The sequence below is a fragment of the Mus musculus genome, chromosome 13, assembly GCF_000001635.26.
Source record: "Mus musculus strain C57BL/6J chromosome 13, GRCm38.p6 C57BL/6J".
In the NCBI taxonomy this organism is placed as follows: domain Eukaryota; kingdom Metazoa; phylum Chordata; class Mammalia; order Rodentia; family Muridae; genus Mus; species Mus musculus.
This window is the reverse complement of record NC_000079.6, coordinates 71,602,398-71,629,736: the sequence shown is the minus strand read 5'-3', so window position 1 is coordinate 71,629,736 and position 27,339 is coordinate 71,602,398. Positions and strand designations below refer to the sequence as shown.

The following is a 27,339-nucleotide window of genomic DNA, read 5'->3' as shown; positions in this document are numbered from 1 at the left end:
GCATCTTAGCAATGGAATTAATGATTTTTCTAGCCAGTGTCAAAGAATTGAAGATGAAATTAAAGATTTAACTGGTTTGTTGACTGATTGAGTGACTGAGTAAGTGATCTGGTGTGTGGGTAAGTTTGAGTGTGTGTGTGTATGTGATAGTGTGTTTGTGTATGTATGTGAGAGAGTGTGTGGGTAAGTTTGAGTGTGTGTGTGTGTGTGTGTGTGTGTGTGTGTGTGTATGTGAGATTCTCTCTAACAGTTAAAGATATACAAGTAGTACGTATGTTGCTGACTTCTTTTGAATCTGCTTGCTTGGCTGAATGAACACTGATCCACTTCAAAGCCCAGACTGTCTTCCTAACAAAACCCAGAGCAAGACATGCACGTAGGAAACAGCATGCTTCGTTCATCATAAGGTTTGTCTAGGTTCATCAAAGACTGCAGTTGCCATGTGCCTGACCTCTGTGTCATCTGCTCTTCACTGACAGGGAAAGGTCCACATGGTTTCCTGGACTGGCTCCCAGCGCCTAGATATTTGCTTCTCTCCCCAGAGCCTTTGATGGGGGTAGACTGGCTTCCCTCAGTGCAGAAGAAATCTGGAGATCCTATCTCGCCATCTCCTGTAGCCCTTTCTTTGAGTGTGAGAGGGGCTGGGCTTGTGGAGCCACTTGCCTGCTGCTCCTTGGGTTTCAGCTTTGCCTGCAAGAACTCCTTGTCTAAGCAACAGAGCCCAGTCACTCCTTCATGTTTCCACATGGCAGGTCTGTGCTCACCCTTCTTCAGAATGCGGTGACACTTTTATCTTCTGATGTGCCCTCTGGTCAAAGGCAAGAAAAGAAAGCACAGTTCTGTGTTAGAGTCCTCTCTGCTCTCTGACTGCTTCACACTCAGAGCAGATGAGATGGGCAAACAACATTCCTAATGAACAGCCAAGGCTCTGGGGGGCTGGGGGTGGTGGTTTTGCCTGGAACAGTGATTAACGTATGTGCACCTGGGGAGGTGATCAATATTCATCCAAAATGTAGCTACAGTCTGAACTATATAAGAAATTGAAATGGTTTTATGTTTTCCTTTCTCTCTTATTAAAAAAAAAAGTTGAGGGAATATTGTCCACTTTGGGACTCGTTAATTGACACCATGGCAAAAAACCTCTAATGACATGTACTTGACTAAAAATAACAAATGCAGTATCTAGTTAGCCACAACTTATCATCCCAGTACTTATTAAAGATGGTAATTTCCAGGTATAGTAGCAGGCTCCTGGAAGCAACAGTGGCTAAGATGCTCCTCTTTAGTTCTAGACAGGATTCCTGCTGTTCTGGGACTGACAGTGGCTTATTAAGGCACAGTGTTGGGGATCCTATCTCCACATTCCCGGAGTCACAGCACTTGGAGGCTACTTGTCAACAAGGGACAACTTCACAATGGGCATGGTAAGAAAGGGACCTAGAGCTTTCTCTTTCCCCAGGTCCATGCCAGCAGGCTTTGAAGTTTGGGAACCATGGACCGAAGTGCATTGCAAAAAGGGCATGGAATACGGGGGGCTGCTCTTGGAAGCTGGCTGCAGGCATGGATGGTGGCAAACCCCTGTTCCATGGGGAGAGTTTCTATTCTCTGGGAGCTCTGCCAGGTCCAGAGCCCTAGGAACCTTATCTTTTAAGGCACTAAGACCACACCCTCATGCAATCTTCCTAGATAGATGGTTCCTGCAGGCCAAGGCACCTCTTGGACTGTATGCATCTTTTTCTCCAAATTTTAGTCTGTTCCACAGAACCACGCTTCACTGTGCGTGCAAAGACCTTCCTGTGGTTTCTGAGCTCATAATAGGAATCATGTTTTCATAGAACATCCCTTCAATTGCTCCGTCCTGGTTAGCCATACTCAGAGCCCCATATGTCTTCCATTTCTTAGGATGTGTCTTCTGACAGCTTTCCTTTTTGATGTGCTGTGAGCTCACAGTGGGAGCCACACAGGTGACTGGTCTCTCACTGTAGAGCTGGATCCTGAGTCTGAACAAAACCTTTTCTTTCAGAAGCAAAAAGTTCTTGGCTTGGCAGAATGCTACATGTTCATAAAACAGTAGATCTAATTTTGAGTTCCATTCTTTTCGTCGGCCATAACGAGGAAAGAAAAGCCTAAGATTCTATACCACACAACACTGGCACATGTAGCTTTGATTTTGACACCTTGTTTTTGGAAACACATGGTTCTGATGAGCGACTGGTTATAAAGCCAGTCTGTGAAGCTGCTGTGCAGGAGAAGTCTGCCATGTCTGCCTAGGGCATGGAGCATGTGTTTCCTGATTGGTGGTCAGGTTCCTGCTGATGAGGGATGCATTGCTTTCTCATTCTACATGAGTTTAATTTTGAAAGTTGCCTCTCACCAGCCTCTCCTCAGCTTTCAGACCCCTATGGTGGAAGACTTCCTAGAGGCAGTGTAGGGGAGAGTGGTACAGTTATCTTAGGATATGATACAATGCCCCTCCCCACTGAGCATACTGCTCCTTCCCCAAGGATAGAGCCAGGCCCACAGAGCTCATAGTTTCCTTGTGATGGATGCTGTTGTGCTTCCACTGGGGCTGGAGTCTTGCATTTAGCCTGACTGGACTCTCCTAGGCTTGACATATATGTCCTGGCATGGAGGCTTGGGGCTTGGTTTAAACTGCAGAAGTCTAACCCATCAAGATGCACACAATCCCAGGGTCATACCAAGGCTCAGGAGGCAGAGTCTAAGAAAGAATGGTGTGGTCACTCATGCTCTCCTTCTCAGTCTTCAGCAACAGAATTCTCTTTAACACTTGGAATATTCTAGAGTGACTGTCAAACAATCTCTGTTTTCTGGGGAAAAGGAGAGGGAATATAATCTTAAAGCAGATTGTCCCTCTAAATGTGCCCTCCAGACCTCTGCTCGAAGGGCTCCTTTCCATTTTCTGTCCTCTGTCGCAGGTCACATCTAGAATCTCCCTCTTCCAGAGGTGACATGCCAGTCAGAAATCTCTGCTTACAAAACTAGAAGGTTCTGTAATGAGCTAACACGTTCTGTTAGAAAGAACCTACTTGCCATGACCAGGACAAGTCTGAACAGCTGTGGATGGTTGTGAACATTCCCAGAATTCCACTGAGTACATGGACCAGATTTTTTTAAATTTTTTATTAGATATTTTCTTCACTTACATTTCAAATGCTATCCCAAAAGTCCCCTATACCCTCCCCCTGCCCTACTCCCCAACCCACCCACTCCCACTTCTTGGCCCTGGTGTTCCCCTGTACTGGGGCATAGAAAGTTTGCAAGACCGAGGGGCCTCTCTTCCCAATGATGGCCGACTAGGCCATCTTCTGCTACATATGCAGCTAGAGACATGAGCTCTGGGGACTGGATACAAAAAAAATGTGGTACATTTACACACTGGAGTACTACTCAGCTATTAAAAACAATGAATTTATGAAATTCTTAGGCAAATGGATGTATCTGGAGGATATCATCCTGAGTGAGGTAAACCAATCACAAAAGAAGTCACTTGATATGCACTCACTGATAAGTGGATATTAGCCCAGAAACCTAGAATACCCAAGATATAATTTGCAAAACACAAGAAAATCAAGAGTAAGGAAGACCAACATGTGGATACTTCATTCCTCCTTAGAATAGGGAATAAAATACCCATGGAAGGAGTTACAGAGACAAAGTTTGGAGCTAAGATGAAAGGATGGACCATCCAGAGACTGCCCCACCTGGGGGTCCATTCCATAATCAGCCACCAAATGCAGGCACTATTGCATATGGACCAGAATTTTAACTCTTACCCTGCCATGTAGCATTCAGAGGTGTCTTCTCTGTTCTAGCTGTGAGTTTCTCCCAGAGTCTAAATGAGCCTAGATAGAAGGCACACCATTTGAGGGGTATCACAGCTTCACCCTTGAGTTGGTTGATGATTTTAAAAGTTACTGAAAAAAATATTTGTTCATCTCTCTGGAAAATTGGAATCTGAGACAATAGAAAAAAAATGACCAGTAAATGGGAAAAACTATAAAGACTTCCTGGGAAGAGCAGTGCCTTCTAAGTGGCAATAAGAGGGCAGGCAATGTTATATTCTTCCCAACAACAACTCACAAGTCAGACTCTTGATGTTTCCAGCTGCTCAATGGACACAAGATCAGGGACCTAGGTCTCATTTCTCTTCCAAAAGAGGGACCCAAAGATCCTCATAGGAACCCCACCCAGGCGATATTGCCTCCAGAAAAGCAGAACAGGCCAGTCTTACCAGGCATCAGTTACATTAAACCCTACAAAACACATGTGTGACCTAGTTATATGTCATCTTCAGGTAGCACACAGGCAACTTAAGGCTTGGCTTTGGAAAACACAACTCATAGGAGGCAGCACATCTGTTGTAAGAAATCCTACATCATCTTCCTAATTCTGGATCTTCGTTTACTCTTTAGATGACAGGCAGATAGGCAGGCTGGAGAACCTGAATCACCAGGTGTAGCTACTAATCACATTTATATTCAGGGTTAGGGGCTAACCTATGGCAACTGAACAGATGTGACATCAGTGCTCAAGTGGGCTGCATGAGGGGTGGGACTCAGCCTTCAAGAAGCAGCTCTCCTCGAAGTGGTCCAGCATATTCTTCTGGGCCAGGGTTATGGCATTGACATCATCAGTGTTCACCATGTTGAGGAAGCGGCCACAAAAACCCTTGGGACTGAGTCTGGGGTCTTGTCTGCGTCCAATGCCTGCACATCTGGTAGCCTGGCTCACACCGTGTGACTGCAACAGATGGGTGAGTGCTTCATGCACCATACCTGTACCTTGGTGGATGTGAAGCGGGATCTGGACAGTATTTTCTGAAAGATCAGGACACTGAAGGGGAAGCTGGCCCAGCAGCACCCAGAGACCTTCAGCCACATCCCAGAGGGTTCATTCCTAGAGGGTGAAGATGAAGATCCTATCTCCCCCAGTACCACCACAACCATTGCCACCTAAGAGCAGAGCATGGGCGCCTGTGACACCAGCCCTGACACTGTCTCGCCATCCCTAAGTCCTGGCTTGGAGAACCTATCACACATTCAACCTGGCTCTCCTTCCATCAACGGCCCCAGCCAGTCAGGTGATAAGGAAGAGACACATGAAGAATAGCCTCCTTCCCAGCATCCCAGAAAGGCTCAGGGCAGCCGTGGTCCTCTTAGGGTCATAATCAGTCAGCTTGGTTGCTCCAATCTTTCATAGGCAGGGTTCCTAATCTCTGCCATCTCCCCTGAGAGCAGAACCTCCCTATGCCAGCATGTGTGCCCCAGCTGGGGTGGTAGAGCTGAGTACAGGTAACCTTGAGCTCAGCCTGGGCCAGCTTTGAACAGTGCTTCTGAGGGCCCCAGAGACCAAAGCCAGATCATCTGTCCCCCACACCTTGGGTGGGCACAGGAGGGCTGAGCATGTTCCTACCCACTGGCAGCTGCTGACTCAATGCTGGGCTCCCTGCCCTCTGTGGAGTACTTTTTTCCTGTTGTGTTGAATTCTGGAGGAATAGAAGGTTTGAGATAGAGGGAGCCCTGACTGTGGGGAGCTGTGTTTCTTGAAGGTCCACCAGGCACCTCTAGGAGCTGGCCAGTCACCTTAGAAAACAGCTGAATGGCATATTTTTGTACCTGATGTTTACAGATGTTGGGAAGTTGTCAATAAAGACTCTGTTGTAAGAAGAAGAAGAAGGAGGAGGAGGAGGAGGAGGGGGGGGAAGAAGAAGAAGAAGAAGAAGAAGAAGAAGAAGAAGAAGAAGAAGAAGAAGAAGAAGAAGAAGAAGAAGAAGAAGAAGAAGAAGAAGAAGAAGTTGTTCTGCATGACTATATGTGTTTCTTTGTATCAAGAAGGCTTGACTGGCTCCAGCTCCAAGCAGGACACACTTGAGGCAAGAGAAGGCTGAGGGGAATCCCTGGGCCAATGCCTGCAAACACTGTGTTTCTGAGTAATTTCTCTCTACTCTCTGAGGAGTTGAGCAACCACAGAAAGCTAAGTACTGGGGATCTCCTGTGAAACTGCTTCTTTCCTTCATGGTGCACTGCTATGGCTTTCTAGGTGTCTCCAGGACTTTACAGGGTAAATTGCAAGCTCAGTGGTTCTGCTTGCCAGCTCGTGATAAGCCCCCAAATCTAACAAAATGCCAGCTCCTAATGCCCACAGTGCCGATGAAAAAGTCCCCAAATCAACAAAACACTGCTCAGTGTTTGAAATGGGCACCATCTTCCAGGATCTGTTCATTCTTTCTGAAATGCTAGCTCCTTGTTAAAACCAAAATAGGATGGTAACTTTCCTATTTCCAATGTACTTAGAAAATAAAAGTATTTCCTGGTATTATTTCCTGGCATCAGTGGCTGGGTAAGTTTACGTACTGGTGTCCAGAAAGCATTTAAATGTGATACCAACTTGTTTTCATGATAAATTTATCTTTTAAGCTTCTGCTTTGGCTTGAGATTGAGACTCCTGCCTCTAAATCTGAGTGGTGAAAATGGAAATGATAAATATTTAATAACAATTATAGTGTCTGTCTTGTAGGGTTACATGAAATTATTTATGTAAGTTGCTACAATGCAAGACCCACAGTCTTCTAGAAACATAGAAGGGAGTGATACAAAAAGTGGTAAAAGGGAAACTTTTCCTCTTCTCCTAAAGGTCTGATCTGGTTCAAGCCCCTTTCTCCAGAATGTTCCCCAGCATAGGCATGAATATAGAGTCAACAGTTCCCAGAGCTCCATTTCCCAGCGCTAGGAACATGCTCACTGGAGGCAAGTATGAGTTCCTTGTTAGCAGCATTCCTCTGAGATTTCCATTACTCGATTACAAAGCCTGTCTCAATGGTTTTATTTTTGAAGTGACAGCTCAGAAGATGGCAGGTGGCTTCTCTGGAAAAGGCACTTTCTGCCTAGCCTGATGACCTGGATTCAGTCCATGGAACCCACGTGAAATAAAGAATTAACTTTAGCATTCTTCTTGGTCCTCCATGTGTATGCAAAAATATATGTGCCCTCATTCCTGCCTTGCGCATTTGCACAAATGCACACATGCAGACACACACACACACACATGCACACACAGTAGCTCATCACTTTGTGTTTAAACTGCAAGGAAGAATGTGATTATTTAATGTCAAGGTGTCAGAAAGAAAAGGCTAACAGCTTATGGGTGTGTGCATGTATGGGAAATCAGCCTGAATTTGCTGGGTGTGGCCCACCCGGTGTGGGAATGCTGGAGTGTTGGGTATAACTGAGAAAAGGGGGTCAGGGTTCCAAGAGGAACTTGAGAAGCTGAGGAGCATGAGTTCCTATGGGAGCAGCTACATATAGAAAAGACTCTTCCGGACTGGGGAAAAAGTCTTGCCACAGGCTGTATCCTGATGCAGGTCAGCCACATCAGGTCCCATTGGGCTCACACTTAAGTACAGTGTGGTTGACTGGATCCACAGCAGCCTTTAGTGTCCTTTCCACTTATGGCATGAATTCTAGTCATCCTCAAGTTCCCTGGATTCTTGCCACTGTGAGACTCCCTGCCTTCATAGTATCTGCCTGGAATAGGCTGCAGCCTGTCATCACCCATGTCTGACCCCAGCTCTTTCTCACGGGTCCTTTCCTCACACTAACACAACTTCTTCAATTGCAGTAACATCTCTCCCCTATTGGGAGCATCTCTCAGTCTGCTTCATTCTCAGGCTAGAGTTCAATGATCTACAGGGTTCTGCTTGCTTTTCTAGCTTAATCTCTAACATGTTAGGTCCCTTTCCAATGCACCCAGAGCTGACTGTCTCTTCTTTTGGCCATTATCCTTTTAATCATGTGTTCTTGCTACTCTAGGTTCCCTGGCTATTGCTTCCCCTCAACTGATGGGCTCTTATTTGTTATCACACCACCAGACACGTCCTTGAGGATAGAATTGTAATGTCATGCATGACTGATTTCTAGGGCAGTCCATAGCAAATACTTCAGGGACATCTATTTAAAAGATGGAGAAAGACAGGGACAAAAATGGAGCAGAGACAGAAGGAAAGGCCAACCAATGATAAGCTCAACTGGGGATCCATCCCATGAGTAGGTACCAAACCCTGTCTGACATTATTTCCTGGTGCTATGTTGTGCTTGCTGACAGGAGCCTAGCATGGCTGTCCTCTGAGAGGTTCTACCAGCAGCTGACTGAGACAGATGCAGATACTTACAGCCAACCATTGGATTGAGTTGGGGACCTCTATGGAAGTTACGGGAAGGATTGAAGGAGCTGAAGGGGATGGTAACCCCATAGGAAGACCAGCAATCTCAACTAACCAGGACCTTGGGAACTCCCATAGACTAAGCTGCCAACCACAGAGCACACACTGGCTGGTGTGAGGCCACAGGCACATATGCAGCAGAAGACATCTGGTCTCAGTGGGGGAGGATGCGCCTAATCCTGTGGAGACCTGATGCCCTTGAGATGGGGGATGCCCAGGGGCCTTGGAGGTGGGAAACACCCTTTCAGAGACAAAGGTGAGAGGGGATGAGGTGAAGACCTCTGGGAGGGGGGACCAGGAGAGAGAGAGCAACATTTGGGATGTAAATAAATAAAATAATTAATTTAAAAATTTTTTAAAACATAAGAGAGAGGGAGATGGAGCATGATAATGCTGGACTCTATGAGCTGGTGAAGTACAGGAGCCAGAGTTAAGAACAAAGGCTTATGTAAACATCAGCTATTCTGTTATGCGGAATTGGGGGTGTGGATGGGGAGGGCATCCTCCAGAGGACAGTCAGGCTGAAAGGCAGCTCAAGGCTCAAAGAAAGCACTGCTGCTGACCCCATGTACAAGGCTGGTCACTCCATGACCCAGGAGTTATTAGTTCCAATGTGTTTCCAAAGTACCTGCATCACAGGTCACCACATGTTATCAAGGAGCATATCAACCTTGAGGATCTTCCTTACATGGGTCAAGGCTCTGGTGTGAAGTTCCTTACAGCGTGGTATGGAGGAAACCTATCTCTTCACAGTGAACTACACACATGTAAAACTAACCAGGCACACACACACACTCACACACACACACACACAGAGAGAGAGAGAGAGAGAGAGAGAGAGAGAGAGAGAGAGATGTCAACACATACACTACTCAGATACAGATACGTAAACACATACAGATATACACACATCAAAAATCCATCTCACAAAACTACACATACGCATATGTACACACAAGAATACAGACCCTAGTCACACACAGTCACACAAGCCACACATACCTACACACGGTAACACAATTTTTACATGAAGAGTAAAATCACTAGAGGAAACAAAAGCTTATTTTACTTTGTATTCCTGAAGGAGCACAGAGTTTCTAACACCTCAAGTGAGAGACCAGGTTGACATAGTTACTTGCCTGCCAGTGACAACTTAATTTAGTAACTAAAGTGGGGTTCAGACACTTTTATGGCAGTGATCATGAGTCCTGGTAAGTTTCTTCTACTTTACAAGTTATGTGTGGTGTCTTATGTAGCTTGTGATAGCCTAAGAGGTTAGCTCTATGAAACATCAGTGTTCTACTGGAATGCACGTTATAGAAGAGATGGATGTTGGAACACCTCTAGATGGGATTGTGGCAGGGTGCAGCATCCCTGAGATGTAACAGATGCTAGGTAGCAGCTTTCTGACTCTCGTGAACAGCACCTTTCCCTCCATGGGAGGACCGGGGTCTTCCTAAGCCCCATGCTCAGGCTGTGCTCCAGAACATGAGAGTAATTACTGGGCTGGCAAGAATGCGCGACGGCTATAGAACTGCACATATCTGGTTTGCTGACGGGAGGGTTGACGGCCAACCTGGGAGTCACATGCAGCAGCAGCAGGATGGGTGTAAGGAAGAAAGTGACCAGCTGTTCCCTGTCTTCAGTCAGAGGAGGAGACATGACGGAAATGAGCTTAAACTGCTTCAGATGGTAATAATTTGGGATATAAAGAACGTCCTGAGGCTGGACTGGGTTACCTCAGAAGGGGATGAAGTCCTCTTGCCTCAAGGTCTTTAAAAACAAGTTCTGTCCGACTCTGTTATGGTGTGGGTGCTTCTTCAAACTCAGAATTGAGGATCCGGCCAAGAATGCTTTGTGCCAGGATAAGGCTATGGAAATTATTCCATGATATTCCCTCCCTCAGCCCTTCCCCCTCAGCCCTTCCCCCTCCTCCTTCTCTTCGCATTTATTTTGTTTTTCAACATTTTAAGATATATATTAATATATCAATTTCAAAATATTAATATAATTATAATAATTATAATTTTTTTATTTTATAATCAGTAATACTGCGAACACTTTCCCACATAAATATTCACAGTGTTTAGGGACATTCCAGAAATTGTTAAAAAATGCTTTCCTATTTCCAACCTAAAATCACCTGGATGATTATTTGTGAAAGCAACACAACATCATTTTAAAAATCAAACATTTGAATTATATATAATACAAAGATGGACTAACTTGACATTTGCATGCCAAATAATATTAAAATTACGGTGTTTTATATGTAATTGAACCGCTATATTTCTATGAGCAGAAAGCTTTGGTTGTGTAATAAGGGACTGTGATATGCAGCATACCTTAGTTCTAAATTTGAACGATGATGTTCCAGGCAGCTTTGATGCACTGTGAGGCAGGAGAGCACACACAGTACAATGTGTGTATGCTGTGTGTGCTGGGAAGTTGTGATATGCAGCACCGGACAGCCCCAGAACCCCCCCCCCCCAGAGCCATTTCCTATGCAATCTGGAATTATTTTTGTTGTATAGTCAGTCGCTTTCCATTGTTGCCAAATTTTCAGAATCTCCTCTGGGTCAGGACCCCACAGTGTATAAAGCTGTGGTTTTATATACAGTCAGGTGTTCTGGACAAGGACAAGTTCTTCTGACTGTGCTAGGTGACGTCACCATCACAATAGCATCGGAATGAACTTATACAAATTACGATCATGACCACACTCTTAGGAGATATGATCTCATGGGACCACATCGAAGCATATGAGCTTTCACTGACCAAAGTATCATTATGAGCTGTTTGGTTGTCTGTGTGGTGTGTGTCTTAGTCACTGTTCTAGTGCTGAGAAGAGACACCATGACCAAAGTTATAAAAGGAAGCATTTAACTGGGGGCTTCCTTACAGTCCTATCTCATCATGGTGGAAAGCATGGAGACACTCAGTCAGGCATGGTGCTGGAGCAGTAGTGGGGACATCTACATTCTCATCCAAAGGCAACAGGCAGGGTGCCATTGGGCCTTCAATGGGCTTTCAGAACCTTAAAGACTACTCCCAATGACACACTTACTCCAACAAGTGTGTGTAGAATGAGTTTCTGAGATTCCTTTATCACTTGATTTTTACTTATTTATTTTTTGAGAATCTTCCTTAATGTTTATTCAGAAATTAAAACAAAGTTTCACGGAAAACTATAACCTTTTCAGTGTTTTTAAAATATGTTCAAACTTTTTTAGTGAATATTTTTTAAACGTACATTTCAAATGTTATCCCCTTTCCTCGTTTCCCCTCTGAAAACACCCTATCCCATCCCCTTCCCCCTGCTCACCAACCCAAGTACTCCTGCTTCCCTGTCTTGGCATTCACCTACACTGAGGCATTGAGCCTTCAGAGGACCAAGGGCCTCTCCTCCCATTGATGACAGACAAAGCCATCATATAAACTCTTTGCCCAGAAGCTCGGAATACCCAAGATACAATTCACAGAACACATGAAGCTCAAGAAGAAGTAAGACCAAAGTGTGGATACTTTGCTCCTTCTTAAAAGGGGGGTCAAAATACCCATGGGAAAAGATACAGAGACAAAGTTTGGAGCAGAGACTGAAGGGAAGGCCATTTAGAAACTGTCCCACCTGGGGATCCATCATCCCATATATAGTTACCAAACCTAGACACTATTGTGGATAATAACAAGTGCTTGCTGACAGGAGCCTGATATGGCTGTGATATCACATACAGAAGTGGATGCTTACAGGCAACCAATGGACTGAGCACAGGGTCCACAATGGAGGAGCTAGAGAAAGGACCCAAGGAGCCGAAGGGGTTTAGCCCCATAGGAGGAACAATATGAACCAACCAGTACCCCAGAGCTCCCAGGGAATCACTTGATTTTTATGATATACGTGCACAGGTCAATTACCTGAGCACCACCCTTCCACCCCAACTTTCTTTTTCAATAGCCCTTGCCTCTCTGTCCTGCCTGGTTCCTGCAGGCTGAAGTGAGCTTACTGTAAGGGTCCCAGGATCAGTCATACAATATTCCTATTGCTCTGCCTTTCACTGTTGAGCTGTGCAAATAGAGTCTACAAGGATTACATCAGAACTCCCTCCCCCCGCCCAGTGGAATTTGGCCTCTGCAGCTGCTGAGAAAGAGTTTGATTTCAGGAGGTGAGCTGAGGAGGTAGGTATCTGGGATCAAATTTTAGAGTCCTTCAGGGCTTGAGGGTAGAGTGAAAAGGGACGCTTCTGCCAGGAGGGAGCCTGTTTCCTAGGACACAAGGCTCCTGCCAGATGAATGGGGAACTTGAGACACCAAGGAGAAGGAGGGATTAGTTTTGTGAGGAGCAAATGTTGATCTTTCCTCACCTGCTTTTAACAAGTCTTTGCCTTGCTGAAATATTTTTTTATTAAATTTTAATCAAAAGCACAAACACAGATTGTTTATCATAGGAAAGACTAACCATATTGTAAGCTTCCTTTGACGAGGTAAGCTTACTGATGCTAACCTAACCGGGCTTATCAATGCTGGCCCCTCTATCTAAGAGTGAACAACTGCAAAACAGACAGACAGAGACCTGGAGACGTCGGGCAGAGCATGTCACTTTAGCTTGGGGCATTCCTTTCAAGGTGAAGATAATCAAAGGGGACTTTGGAGAATGTTGCTGAACTTTTAAAATTTCCCTTTGCTGTGTTTGCTTCTGTTCTCTGGGAGACCTTAAATGGTCTATATGAATTTTTAGCACAGAGGAAAAAAAAAAGAAAACTAAACTAAATAAATCGGATGCACTGGTGGCCTCCAGTGTCTTGCTAAGCCCTTGCTTGTTTTTACTGTGGAGTGCATGGCATCCAACAACAACAGCACATGTTTATAGAACGGAGCTCCGAGCTCTGACTGAGTTCAGTTCAGTTCAGACTGAGCGGTGTTCAGTCTTATGCCAACTGAGCTATTTGTTTGTAAGAAACACTTGGAGGCCTAATTGTTAATGCTAGAGGCTCTTGAGTCGCTGATAGATGAACACCAGCCACATTGTAGCTTCAGAATGGGTACAAAAGAATAAGTCAGTGAAAAATGATTCTTGCTGTCCTGTAATGGGTGACAAAGTTACTTTGTAATTAAATACCAGCCCAGAAAGGGAAGGAATAGCTACATATTTTCTGTCTTCTGATTACTTCAAACTGCCAGGAACCACCAACAAAGCCCAGCTTCTGGCTCAGGAGTCATGGGCTAAAGCAGATTTCCTTTCCAAAGATGGACCCGTGTCGAAAGGAAGGTAGGGACTAGAAAAACACAGGGAAGGCTATGATGATTACAGACTGGTCTTCAGTGCATCCCACTGAACATAGTGGTCATAGTGGTCTAGATCCAAGATTCCTGGGCAGTCCATACCTATCTGGCATTTTTGGGCTAAAGTCTCTTTTCTTGATTTTGCTTGTTCTGAAATTTGGTTATTTTATGCCAATTATTAGGTAAGAGACAGTCAGGAATTAGGATATCCATATAATGTGAAGGGATTATTTTCATACCAGGAGCAAAACAAAATTATACTTTGTGGAAATCAAGCTACAGAGATGTGTTAGCAGGTGGTGAAGGGCTGTCTTACAATGCCTTATATTTGAGTATTCCTTGAATGTAAGACACTGAAAGGAACTGGTCTTCACTAGGGGTAGGGAAACTTTAGAACCATGTTTCTTAGACTAATGCCTGGGAAATTTACATTAGCATTACTAAGAATGCTCCAGGAAAGGAAATTCTTCACTTCCTGAATTCTGGAGAATCTGAAACTCCCAGACAAGGCAGTTTCTTAGATATTTAGATGAACCAAGGCTGAAATGTAAACTCAAAGAGGGCAGGTGAGAGAGCTGGGCTGAGACATAGTTCCTCAAATTCTATGAAAGCTTAAGCACCAGCAATTCAGAAATGATGGTGTTTGGAAGTGTAAGGGTCCATGATTCACTGACGAGAGACACCAAGGACTCAAATCGTATGTAAACGCAGAGTGTTTTATTCTGCAAAAGTCTAGCAAGCTGGGGTCTCCTATTACAAAAGCAGAGAGACAATCAAGTGAGCTCGAAGGCTCCATTTAAAGCACATTGGAGTTCTGGAGTTCATGTGCTTTATCTTACTGAAGGCATTCCGGAACCATTACCAGGGCATGGAGGCTAAAGCCTGGGTTGTGTTGCTGTTGCTGTTGCTGTTGCTGTAGCTGTAGCTGTAGCTGTAGCTGTAGCTGTAGCTGTAGCTGTAGCTGTAGCTGTAGCTGTAGCTGTAGCAGTAGCAGTAGCAGTAGCAGTAGCAGTAGCAGTAGCAGTAGCAGTAGCAGTAGCAGCAGTTGTTGTTGTTGTATTGGTAATTGTCTTGCCTGGGCTTCTCTTAGTCTCCTAAAAACTGCCAATTTGAAGCTTGTCATGGAGTCAGACTAGCCTTCTATGATATAAGATGTGAAGGAACATAAGGAACACAACAGTCACAGTAGGGTGAGCTAACTTATCCTCACTCATCAGGACACAAATACACACAGGGAAGACAAGCTTGTGAGGCACAGAAGAAGACATCATGTGCTGGTTCTGGAGTGAGGCTTTACTGGGCTCCATCTCACTGATGAGATAACCAACTTCCCCAGGAATCAGGACACACATTCCTACTGTTAAAAGTGTCTAGTCTGTGACAGCTTGTTAAGGCAACCCTACCAAACTAATAGCATAAAGATGTGCAGTGTCACATGAAGCTTTTCTCTTGGGGACATTCTAGAAGTAACTTTAATCACAAGATAAGAATTCTCCTCTCATTGGAGAAGGGACTGAAGGAGCTCAGGGAGTTTGAAGCCCTGTGGGGAATCAACGGTGTCAACCGGCTAGAGCTCCAAAGCTACTGATGACTGGACTATAAGTCAAAGAGTAACATGGATGTACCCTGGGCTCTGGCTACATGTGGCAGAGGATGGCCTTGTTGGATATCAGTGGGAGGAGCAGCCCTTGTTCCTGTGGGGGTTCAATGCCCCAGTGTAGGGGAATGCCAGGGCAGGTAGGCAGGAGTGGGTGGGGAGCACCCTCATAGAGGCAGGGGAGTGGGGATGGGATAGGGATTTTCTGGAGCGGAGACCTTGAAAGGGGATAACATTTGAAATGTAGATAAAGAAAATATCCAATAAAAGAAAAAAAAAAGAATTCTCTTCTCACCCATTGGGTTCTTAGTCACATAAAATACATACTTCCCCGGTTCCCAGGACCCCATTTCAAATGCAAGAGCAATGATTACAGTGATGTTATGGTTTCAATGTAACTCTAGAGTCACCCTGAATTTTCAGTCCTCAGAGAGCAAGTCTCAAGGTAAGGCTCTCTAGAGGAAATAGGTTGCTGGGTGGTCTTTGAGGTTTCTTGGTCCAGAATCACTGTATATCTTCTGCCTGTTTTCTGACTATAAATGCAATCTGACTAGAGGACTCGTGCCTGCCACCTTGCCTCTGCCTCCCTACCATAAGGGGCTACACACCATGTTCCTTTAAACCATAACACACATTCTGCCTTAAGCACTGCTTCTCAGATGTTCCATCCTAATGATGAGAAAGCTAACAGGCACAACAGGTTTGTGTATGCCTGGTGACCATTAAGATCTCAAACCAGCCCACAGCAGTCCCCTTTAAAATGCAGCAGATGGCAGGATGCCAGGGAGATAGCAGATACCTATTGTGAGTTGTAAACATTCCTAACCTCTAGTTTAAATCCAAGTCCTTGTCCCTTTCAGACAATAGAGTACACCCGAGGCCAGTAGATCATGAGACCAGACTGGATCGTCTAAAAGCTTAGTCACATGTGTAAAAATGCTTGCATACTATATACACACCTCACCATTTTGCAAGTCAGGTGTTGATCTCTATGACCCAGAGGGAGCTGTCTCAGCAGATCAGGTAATTTTCCCAATACCCCACAGTTGTAACTCCAGACTAAGACCTAGTCCTGCCTGATGCCCTGTCATCTCTAGAGCCCCACGCCATCTCTGTTCTTCCCACTGATTTCACACCTGAGTTGCAGCACTTGAGCACGCCTCATAGATGGACTCAGAATGTTTTTAGAGCTGACTCTGGATTTAGAAGCCAAGGTTGGATAACTGATGCTTTTGCCTCCTTAGTATTTGATTTTGGAAACAAATATGTCAGGTGTGACCGTGTTGACTCAGGAGTTTATTTTTCATTCCAAGTATGTATCTATGCATTTAGTCACTTTCCACAGTAATGTGCTTAGGAGGTAATTAAGATGGAGAGGGAAAAACACTGACCATTCCCAACATCCTTACGTGTGATTTCAGTGAGTCCTTAATTTCCTTTAAGTTTTTATTTTGAAACCCATCTGAAAGTGATTTGGATAAGAGAGATCCATTGCTCACTTGTTTGCAACTTAAATAGCCTAAAATAGTTGTAAATTACCCAACAAAGGGAAGTGTTTTTTTTTTTTTTCTCCCAGGGGCAGGAGAATGAAGTCAGACCACTTACCTTCATGTTACCTCTTTCTTCTGGACTCATTTCAAGATGTGTATGTAGGGTAAGTGCCAAGAAACCTTACCTTTTAGATTCTGAGAGTTTCAGATGAAAGTGGCCCATGTTTGGACTGGGCTTTGAGTTGAATTCCCTCCTAATCCCATGCCCGCTCTAAAAATCTGTCTGCAGAAGGCTTGTGTTTTCATTTTTCAGCCAACAGCCTATATTCCTCCATATTTCCAAGACATTGTTTTTACTCTTCTGTAAAGATTCATAAGCTAAAGCAAACAGAAGCCGACAAATAAACAAAACACGATAAATACATTTGGGATCACTGTTGTTTATTGAAAACAGAATCCAGAAGTGGCCATTCTGCACAGACACATGAGTAGGCCTCAGAAAGCTGGTGATTGTCACAGGACACGAGTTCCGGCCTCATCCCACGTCTGTCAGCACCTTCTGCCAGAAGTGTCTGTCTGAAATGGGATTCTTTCCAAGGAAGAGCAGACTGCAGGGTTCAAGTGGGGGCCAAGGTCTATCAAACACTGTCTGTCCTCTGTTGATGAGAATGAAGAAAAGGGAGAAGAGAGGACATAATGTTTGAGGGTCACAGTAGCTGTCACCAAGTTAGAGCTCGTTAAACCCTGTCAGCCTGAGGTAACCACGGAACTATTCTGTTTAAGTTCATCCTATTTTTCTGTCCCTCAGTTGTGAGTTCTTAGGACAACTTGAAGTAACAGTTTTGTAAAGAAGCAAACAGGGAAGAAGACCAATGTTAATGCGATTAAAAGAAGCCATAGAAGGCATTTTGGTTGGTTCTTAACCTTAATGCTCCTTTGAGCCCTCCACAAGAACAAAACCAGCATTCATCTGTCACAAATCAAATGGGGTTCAAGATTAGAAATGTGCAGAATTGTATTTCACTCACAAATTCCTATGACAGTTTCCATTTGAAGGCCGCCAAGAGGCACGTCTACACTATGCCTCCATCTTGCTCACAGACAAGCATCGTGCTGTAGCAACAGTCATTGAGTCATAGGCTCCATACCGGATGCCACAGCATTTCCATGGGAAAAGTTGGTGGAGAAAAACAAGGTCACACAGCTTTTGAGGGAAAGGAGTGCTGTTGGAATGGAATATACACCTACACAATGGAAGGACCACCCTGCACCCCCTTTGGTGTTTGACTCTCATTTACAATCAGACAGTAATATAAAGACCTCTTCCTCTGTACCTGTCACTATCATATTGACTCATGCATGACAGTGGGGAGTGTTGCATGCAGTCTAACTTTAAAATCAGTCAGTTGTGGACAGAAAAATTGGGAGGGAATGGGGAAGGGCAGGAAGTTAGGGGTAGGAGTTGAGTATGCATGTGATCAGAATAGATTGCATCTATGCATGAAATTCTGAAAGAATTAATAAAAATATTAAACTTAACCAAATATCCACTAAATGTGAGTAGTGCCTGGCCCATAGAATGTTATCTCTAGTCGCTCAACTGTGTTCATAGCCTTATTCATAATATACAGAAATTGGATACAAAGTAGATGTCCCTCAACAAAGGAATGGGTAATGAAAAGGTATTACATTTACACAATGGAGTATTACTCATCTGTTATAAAGAAAATGACATTGTGAAATGTGTAGGCAAATAGTTGGAACTAGATAAAAATAATGCTGACTGAGATAACCCAGACCCAGAAAGACAAATATGGTATATACTCACTTGTCAATGGATATTGGCTGTAGGTAAAGACAATCGTGCTACAATCTGCAGACCTAGAGAGGCTAAATAACAAGGAGGGCTTAAGGGAGACAGAAGTAGTAGAATAGATTTTGAGGGTATACTGAGAAATGAGGTAGAAACAGTGCAATGGAAACTCCATAGAATCTATGGGTGACACTAGCTAAGACTCCTCGTAATGGGAGATGCTGAGTCTGAACCAGCCACCCTCTGTAACCAGGCAAGGCTTCAAGTGGAGGGATTGGTACACCAAGCCAGCTATGAAACCTCCTACCTACAGTTTTTCCTGCCTGCCTAATATAACTGTCATCAAGAGAGACTTCATTCAGCAACTGGTGGGATCAGATGTAGAGTCCCACAGCCAAATATTAGGCAGAGCTCAGGGAGTACTGCAGAAGAGGGGGAGGGAGGATTGAAGGAGGCAGAAGGATTAGGACACCACAAGATCCAGCCTGCAGAATCAACTGACTGGTTCTCCAGTGAGCACACAGAGATCAGGGACTCTGTATGGATCTGACCTGTAGCTCAATGTTCTTGAGGAATTCCTAGCAGTGGGAGTGTGTGTGTGTGTGTGTGTGTGTGTGTGTGTGTGTGTGCGGGGAGTAGGGTGTCCCTGACTCTTTTGCCTGCCTCTGTAAGCCCTTATTTATTTATTTATTTATTTATTTGTTTATTTATTTATTTACTACTGTGTTTCCTTGTGCAGCTTTGATGTGAGAATATATGTCTGTCTTCTTGTAGCTTGTTATGATGTAGTTGATTGATGTCCCTGGGAGGCCTGCTCTTTTCTAAGGGGAGGTGAAGGGAGTGTAGATCTGGGATAAACAGGAGATGGAAGAAGAGACTGGGGGAAAAGGGAGGAGAAACTGCAGTTGAGATGTAGTATATGATAAAAGAATAAATTTAAAAAATATTATATCAAAAATGTTCAAAACAATATTTTTATCCAAGGATCCTGGAACACTAGATAATTAGAACAATATATTTGATTTGCAAGCGAAAATGACAGTCATCTGTCCATCCATCTATAGTTTTTGATTTCTGTTAGCTTATTCTGAGGACCAAACATAAACACTTGTTCATAACACTTCATAAGCACTATTCCAGAAATAAAAACGAGTGCCAGAGAGATCCCTCAGTGGGTTAAGTTGGTTGCTGCTACATCTGATGACCTGAGTTCAGTCCCTAGGAGACTCTCATGACTCCCACAAGTTTTCCTCTGACTTCTACACTTAGACATTGGCAAATGCACTGCTTCACAGCTCCAAGTAAATAGACATTTTTTAAACCCAAAGAAGGACTGGTGAGGTTCTTCACTCATTTGAGGTGCTTGCTTTCCAGACAGAAAAGCTGTCTCTTATCCATAGAACAGACATGGAGAAGGGGGAAACAGTTGCCTGTAAGTCATCCCTTGACTTCCACATGCACACCATGTCACATGTGTAGAGACATAAATACACATACCATTCTTTTTTGAACAGAAGGAATTAAGAAACCGCAAAAAGCAACTAAAATATTAAGTGAGAAAATATAAGATAGCTTCCAAGTTGAAATTAAAGCATCAGAGTGTTCCCAATATTACCATTCTACAAAACAATGCCAGTTCCTGTCTAATTCTTCTATTGGCCTTTCATTCTCTGACTCAAAGAAAGCTTATCTTAAAAGCATATTTCAAATTATGGAACTTGTCTATCATAATCTAGACCTGTCAAATATATGAGCTATGCTGGGTATTGTTTTGTGATGTTTACTTAGATATAGTGTAACATATTTCATTGGCATAACAATCATTCATGTTTGAGCATTTGAATTAGTGTCTCAGTTTCGGTGAACAAGCCATGACTTTTTATAATGCTAAAAAAATAAAAAATAATAATAATAGCCAGGCCATAACATGTGTTTTGTGTCGAGCGATATGTGAATATTAGTGTTTTTAAAGTGTATCATCTTTCCTGGTAACCTATCTCACTGAGTCATAATTCAATGTCAAAGAATCATTCCCCATATCTAACCTAAATTCTTCATGCTGTCATTAAATCCCATTCCTTTCCTTTCATTCTGCCTTTTGTCAGGCATGAGAATGTTTACTGGCCACCACCTCAAATGGGAGTATTTTAAGTGTAAGTGTGGAGTTACTTTCAATGCTGTATCAGAAGCTGCAGTCCATTACAGTCCAAGATGATATAGCCGTGGACACATTGATGTATCAGAATGTCAGGGTAGCCAGTCCAAGGCCTTGATGCAGAAAGACTTAAGCAATAGTTCTCAAAGGCCTCCTATCCATACAGAGGCATCACTGGATCAGGAAATTTTCAGGATAAAAATGAATACAGACCCCAAGCAAGGCGCTTATCAGGCTCCAGCAGAGAGAATGACAGCTTTGGATTTGTTGTACTAGGGGCACCCTGACTCTCTGCAGCAGACAGAGCCAGTGGCTAACCTTTGTATGCCCTATCTTGTCAGTTTTATGTTAACGACTTACTACTGTCATTTATTTTATTTTTATTTTATACTATGAAAATATGTTAGACAAAGAAACAAAGAAACACACCCCCAGACAACACTCAAGTATTTTCTTATTTATATTCAAAACAACTCATAAAGCAGCGAAGATAAACCACAATCCACAATATCAACAAGACCTACCTATGAGTGTACAATGTAGTGGTGGTTAAAGAAGAGAGACTTGAAACTGAGCAGCAGCATAGAAAACTGCCCTCAGAAATTGACAGTAGCCATTTGTGACCATCAGAATTTAAAAGTGACCAGTTAAGGCCATCAGAACTTGATGGTCACTGGTCAAGACCTTCAGAAGTTGCCTGTGGCCATCAGAAGTTAACAGAGACTTATTAAGGCCCTTAGTAGTTGACAGAGACTGGTTGAAGCCATCAGAAGTTGGCAGTGACTAGATAAGACCATTAGAAGTTGACAATGATTGGTTAAAACCATTAGTAATGGACAGTGATTGGTTAAGACCATTAGAAGTTGATAGTGACTGGCTAAGGCCATAAGAAGTTGACAGTGACAAAGTGAGAAGAGTCCACAGAGTCGTCTTATGACTACACAAGAAATAGCCAAAGTACTTAATTCGGGCATTCAACTATCTTTCTACATGTGATGTAAATTGGAAGGTGAAAGCAAATGGTTAAGTGGGAGCCACATGAACAACCAAAAATAAAATTAAAATCATTTTGAAATGTATCTTCTTATTCTGCACAACAATGAACTACTCTTCATGAAATTGCAATGTGGGACAAAAAGTGGAATGTAGGTGATAGCCAAAGGTAGTGAACTCAGAGGCTTGACTAAGAATGAGCTCCAAAGCACTTCCCAAAGAAGAACTTGCACACATAAAATATTCAGTTGTCTGTCATGGGTCTGGTCCACCACAGCTTTCTGAACTCCAACAGAACCATTCTCAGAAAATTCATCAGGTACACCTTAAGACCCAACATCCACTGTTGTCATTGGTTAGCAGAAAGGATTCATTTCCTCTCTACAAAAAAGTCCAACTTCATGCCTCACAACCCATCCTTTAAAAGTTGAATGAGAGACTATTGTGATGGATCAGTCATTGAGAACATGTAGTACTCTTACAGAGGAATCAAGCCAGTTCCCAGCACCTATAAAGGGTATTTCAGAACTCCTAGAGATCAGGCATTCTTTTCTGCCTTCTTTGAGTATCTACATATACATAGTTGTGTGCTACACACACTTCAAAATAAAATCAAGGCAGAGGAAGGAAAGTAGAAGAAACTGAAGAGGCAAGAAGAATAAAAAGGAGGAGGAGGAGGAAGAAGAAGAAGGAGGAGGAGGAGGAGGAGGAGGAGGAGGAGAAGAAGAAGAAGAAGAAGAAGAAGAAGAAGAAGAAGAAGAAGAAGAAGAAGAAGAAGAAGAAGAAGAAGAAGAAGAAGCAGCAGCTAAATAATCGTGTCTCAGCTACCCACACTCAGCTGATCTCCGAAAACTTACTACCATAGCCTAAAGCATCTTGACAGCTTATTTCAGGGGAAATGGTCCCACAACCAGCAGGATTTATGAAATTCTTCCCAAAGCATTCTTTACATCTCTAGGCATAAGGAGTAGCTACTTCTTCAAAGCTGGGAAAGTTGGAGACTACATAGGCCTCCTGATCTTTCTAGGATCTCTGTACTCATTGCAGTCCAGTCCCACATATCTGAGAAGTCAGGTTCCTTTAGTGACAGAAGACCTTTACTATATGTAGGATGGATAAACTTTCAAAGCCAAGTCCTCCTGCTTGTCAAGATGGGTGAGGATGAAGCTATGAGATTTGACAGACCTGTATATCAAGGTCCATACACCAAATGCCTGAGTTTGAAACAAGGGTCTTATGTCTCTGAAGCAGAAGCCAATAACCAAGGCAATGTGCTTTAGAAGGTTGGGAGGATCATTGGACAGGTCTCTCAGCAATATTGGGCACATTTTTAAACTAATTTTTTAATACTCTGTCTTTCACATCTGTCTTTCTCCCTGTTCAAGTTGCATTCTTTTTATGGTCAGTACCTTTATGTAAGTCTCCCTTTTGTCTCCTGAAGTGGTGGAGCTCTGGGATCAGGATGGGAACCTCAGCATATGGATATGAATCTGCAACAAGAAACTCCTTTTAGGGCTGTGTGGTATGGTTAGCTTATCTCTACCCACCATATCCCCAGCATGAGGTAGGGGTAGCATGAAATGGTTAAGAGCCAGCCATTTCAGGGAGGTGCTTTGGCCATGGAACCATTATGGATCTTTTCACTTCCTGCCTGGTCTTTAATTCAACCCGGTTGATTAAATCCTTACATTCCTGAGGATTTAATCAGTAATAGGATGGTGTCAGTGGTTCCCTATTTAATTGCTGCAGTAAGACATGGACTCATAGATGTTACATAGCACATTCATATTCTGAAAAATGAGAAATGCATCCTAGGCAATGCTATGTAACTGGTAAGGTGGGTAAGAATTACCCATGCATTCTAAAAAGTAAAGGGTTTTATAATCTGTGATTCTCACCAGAGTGCAAAGTAAGACAATTCCTTGTATGGAAAGTTGAAACCATTATAAAATCTAATGCAGGCTTTCCACAAATGTCTAGTAAACCAGTGGAAGATGCCATTTTTGCAAATACACAGAAGGAAGAGATACTAAGGTTAATGTGCTCCTCATAGTAATGTCAGTATGAGTTATGAAAAGAATGCCTTGGTTGTGTGGGATATGGGGTTGGAGGTATTCTGAGAGACACTGAACAGAGGAAGTAGAGATGGATATAATCTAAACACACCACGTTCTTGCCTAAAATTACCAAAAAAAAAAAAAACATAATAAAAAAGTAGAGCAGTTTGTAAGAGGACTGAAGTAGTTGACAAACTTTGTATTCTCAATCGTATTCAAAGAAGAGAGACATTATAGTATTTGTGTAGGTGCTTTCCCAGCAGTTGAATGGGAATGTGTGCATGCAGCTGGCTTTCCTACTAACTTGGAGTTGTCCATATCAGAGAAAGAGTTGGCCCAGGAAAGAGAATGAGATGACCACGTGTACTTTCATATCCGGACATAATGAGACTAATTAGGGTTGACTGGTTCAGGGCAAGGAGAGAGAAAGATATCAGTTCCCAAGGAGCTGCTTTTAAACTTGAGTCTTGGAGGGATTTCTTAGAAAGGGTAGTCAGCACAGGCAGAGGACAAGGAAACTGGGAAATCAAAGCTCGCTAGGGAATGAAAGTGATACCTGTGTCCAATAAATTAAGCATTTCTATCAAAATATCTAGGAAAGTTTAAAACACCATGAAGTATGTTCCTTGTTGACACACTCAAAGAAAAAATAATATTCATTTCCCTTCCTTTTTATTAAATTTTTAAGTTATTAACTGAGGGATATGTATCATTTTACAGCTTATCCAAGGTCCCATGAAAGAGCAGAAGAAGTAATGTACTTTGTGACACACATAGTTCTGGGTTGAAATCAGAAAAGCCGAAAATAAAAAAAAGAAGCCAAAAACTCTCTTTTGATAACACTCAAGTTGTGACCAAAAGAAGCCCTGGAAAGGGAGTCTTTCTGCAGCATGTGGTCACGTTTTAAAGCCCTCAAGGAGCTTCAGTTCTGAACACAAAGGCAAAAGAGCAGCCTTGATTCCTTCCTGATTTTATAGAATTGGATCTGGCAGGGGAGAGAAGAATGCTATAAAAGAAAGGGGAAATAACTAGAAAGATAGAGTAGGACTCAAGCAGAGGGTTGATCTCGTTTGAGTTTACAATGTGTTAAGTATTAGCACATGAAGAAATATTAAAGCAAAGTATTTATTAGAAGAAATATAAGTAAAAAAAGCAAGAAATTGGGCACTGAGAATTAACTACAAACAATTTCGCACCACGGCACTGAGCAAAAAAAAAATAACATGAAAGAAACATAATCATTGTGTCAAACAAATTTCTCTAGTATAAAGGAAGGCTAAAAGTTCACAGAGGGAAAGAAATATCCTCTGATGTGGAGGAAAATACGTGCAGAGGACTCTAGGAGAGCCATGGTCGACCAGCAGGATGTGTACGCCATATACTTTCCACTTGGGATGCAGGATGCGCATATTCAGTTAAGTTCCTATGAACCAGAGCAGCTGCGAGAGCTAGAACTGACTGTGCCTCATGCCCTGGCTACGAAGCTGCAGTCAGGACAGCCAAGGCCTTTCTGTTTTGTTGTTGGTGTTGTTTTTGGTTTTTTGTTTTTTGATGGTGTGTGTTTAATTTAGAGGTTAAAATGAATCTTTTGCTATGATATTTGGAGAAGAATGCATCTTGGAATCAGGAGATGTAGAATCTATTAATTCTTGAGCTTCCCTTTAAAATAAAAATAAATGAATATTTTTTTATAACTTACTGTATGCAATGCTTTCTGTAGCTGTGTACTGACAGAGTGGCTTAATATCTGCCTCCTCCCCACAGAGTGAGGCTGAGCATAGAAAGTCGCACTCAGGTCTTCTTGGAGTTCTCCTGAGGTCATGAGAGGGGTATAGTCTCTGGTATCTAGTCTCTCGAGGTTACTGATTCTATCTGACAGCTTCCCTTTCCTATGCTCTGACCACCTCTACAGACCCTGATCTAACAGCTTCCCTTCCCAAGCTCTAAACATCTCTACAGACCCTGATCTAACAGCTTCCCTTCCCAAGCTCGGATCACCTCTACAGACCCTTCCTTTCAAATATTATCTCAGGGGAAGTCATGCTGCTTCATCATATGATTGCATGTCCACATGCATGTGGACTTAAATATGTATGGAGGAGTGGTCATGAATATGCATGCTGAGTGTGTGTGTGTGTGTGTGTGTGTGTGTGTGTGTGTGTGTGTGCAAGCATGTAAAACAAGTCTTGATTTCAGGTATCTTCAATCACTTAGTCTATCTCAGTAAACCAGAAGTATATTCTCATTCACTAGTTAGCTATCTATCTCATCTTGGGACTTCCTTGTCTCTGCCTCTAGGATCGCAGGTGGCCTCTTGGCTGCCTCAGATTTACATGGACCTTGGGAATATGAAGTGCATTCCTCATGCATGTGTAACAAACTCTTTCTGTACTGAACACATCCCCTCAGCCGATCATTTCACTTTCGTGTAAAAAATAATTTAGTTTATAACACTACTATTACAGAGCAATAAGTTTTTACTCTACATTGATGGTCATCTTGACCAAAGATGTTTGGTCAAAAATTAGACACTAGATTTTGCTGCTCTACACCATAGGCCAAAGGTCAGCTAACCACATCCATCCACCAGCCTTGTCAAAAACTAACCTGCTACAATTCAGATGTACCTATTCATTTACATATAGCCAATGATCATTGGGTACTTTCTCTCTGGGATGTTTCACCACAATGAAAAATGCTCTAAATGAGTTCTAGATCCATCATCTTCAAAATTCCTAGTAGCCTTGGAAATCAGTCAAGAGGCCAGACAAGCACCACAGACTTAGCATTAGGTCTTACAGAAGAAAGGACGCTAAGCCTGACACTTACCAAGTATGGCTTTTGCACACTGGAGATGTCACCATCAAACTGACATGTGCTACTGTAAGTGGATTTTAAATATATGTGCCAAGGGAAAGTGTGAAAAATTCCTTATTAATAAGAGTCTACCTCCAGTAAAGAGTAATATTTGTTGGATGCATTAGATTATATGCAATGTATTAATGAACATGGATGGACCCATTTGTTTTTGCTTTCTTCTATGGCTACAGGGAATTCTTCCTGACAGACATAGTTCCTGTCTGGAGCCCTCATTGCGATTTGTGGTCACAGCAGCCTTAGGATGCTCCATGAATTTCAGCAGGAAGCTACCATTACAGCTCTGCATCTAGAAAAAGTGTCTGAGTTAGAGAAGCTGGGTTGGTTCTTATTGATCTTTATCCAAACTGGCTGATCTTGGTAAGCTGGATGTTGACAGTGTAGACTATGTGAGGGCCACTATGATAATGCTAAATTAGAGTGTTCCTCATGTTGCTCTTGGGATAACTGAGGAGATATTCCCCAAAGGCCAACTCATTACAGATTGTGAGGCTCCCTACTTTGGGGTTTCCGGGTTCACCAAGGCTCTCCCCTACTTTCCCTGGAGGGGACTATCTAGTTAGATAACTCCTTCCCCCAAAAGTGAGATTCAACGAGAGTGGAACTGACCTTTCTCTTCCCATAAAAGCTGCACCATGAAGGGTGCCCAAGGAGAGTGTGCTCCACTGGGAATTTAGACAGGGATCCTACGGATCCTAGAATTTGGCAACTTGGTTCTTCACGTAGCCTACATAAGAACTTCAACAGTGAAGAAGCAACTGACTATGGTGATATGGAGAAACTTGACATGGAGATGGTTGATTAGCACTTTCTTAGAGAGCTGTGTTGTTCCTCCAGA

The 27,339-nt window shown here is 43.0% G+C and overlaps 1 long non-coding RNA gene across 5 annotated transcripts in view; it reads right to left on the bottom strand.

Moving 5' to 3' along the window:
- Positions 1 to 17,026: 17,026 nt before the first annotated feature.
- 1700112M02Rik overlaps positions 17,027 to 27,339 on the bottom strand; it is a 125,098-nt gene continuing 114,785 nt past the window's right edge. For 3 of the 5 annotated variants that reach the window (XR_873657.1, XR_873659.1, XR_873660.1), the window contains 3 exons: positions 22,977 to 23,057; positions 18,435 to 18,496; positions 17,027 to 17,262 (listed from right to left, as the gene is read on the bottom strand). This is a non-coding gene — a long non-coding RNA (RIKEN cDNA 1700112M02 gene). Of the gene's footprint in view, positions 17,263 to 18,434; positions 18,497 to 19,138; positions 19,297 to 22,976; positions 23,058 to 27,339 lie in introns of all 5 variants that reach the window. The other 2 variants (XR_873658.1, XR_382643.2) reach the window with 2 other exon arrangements.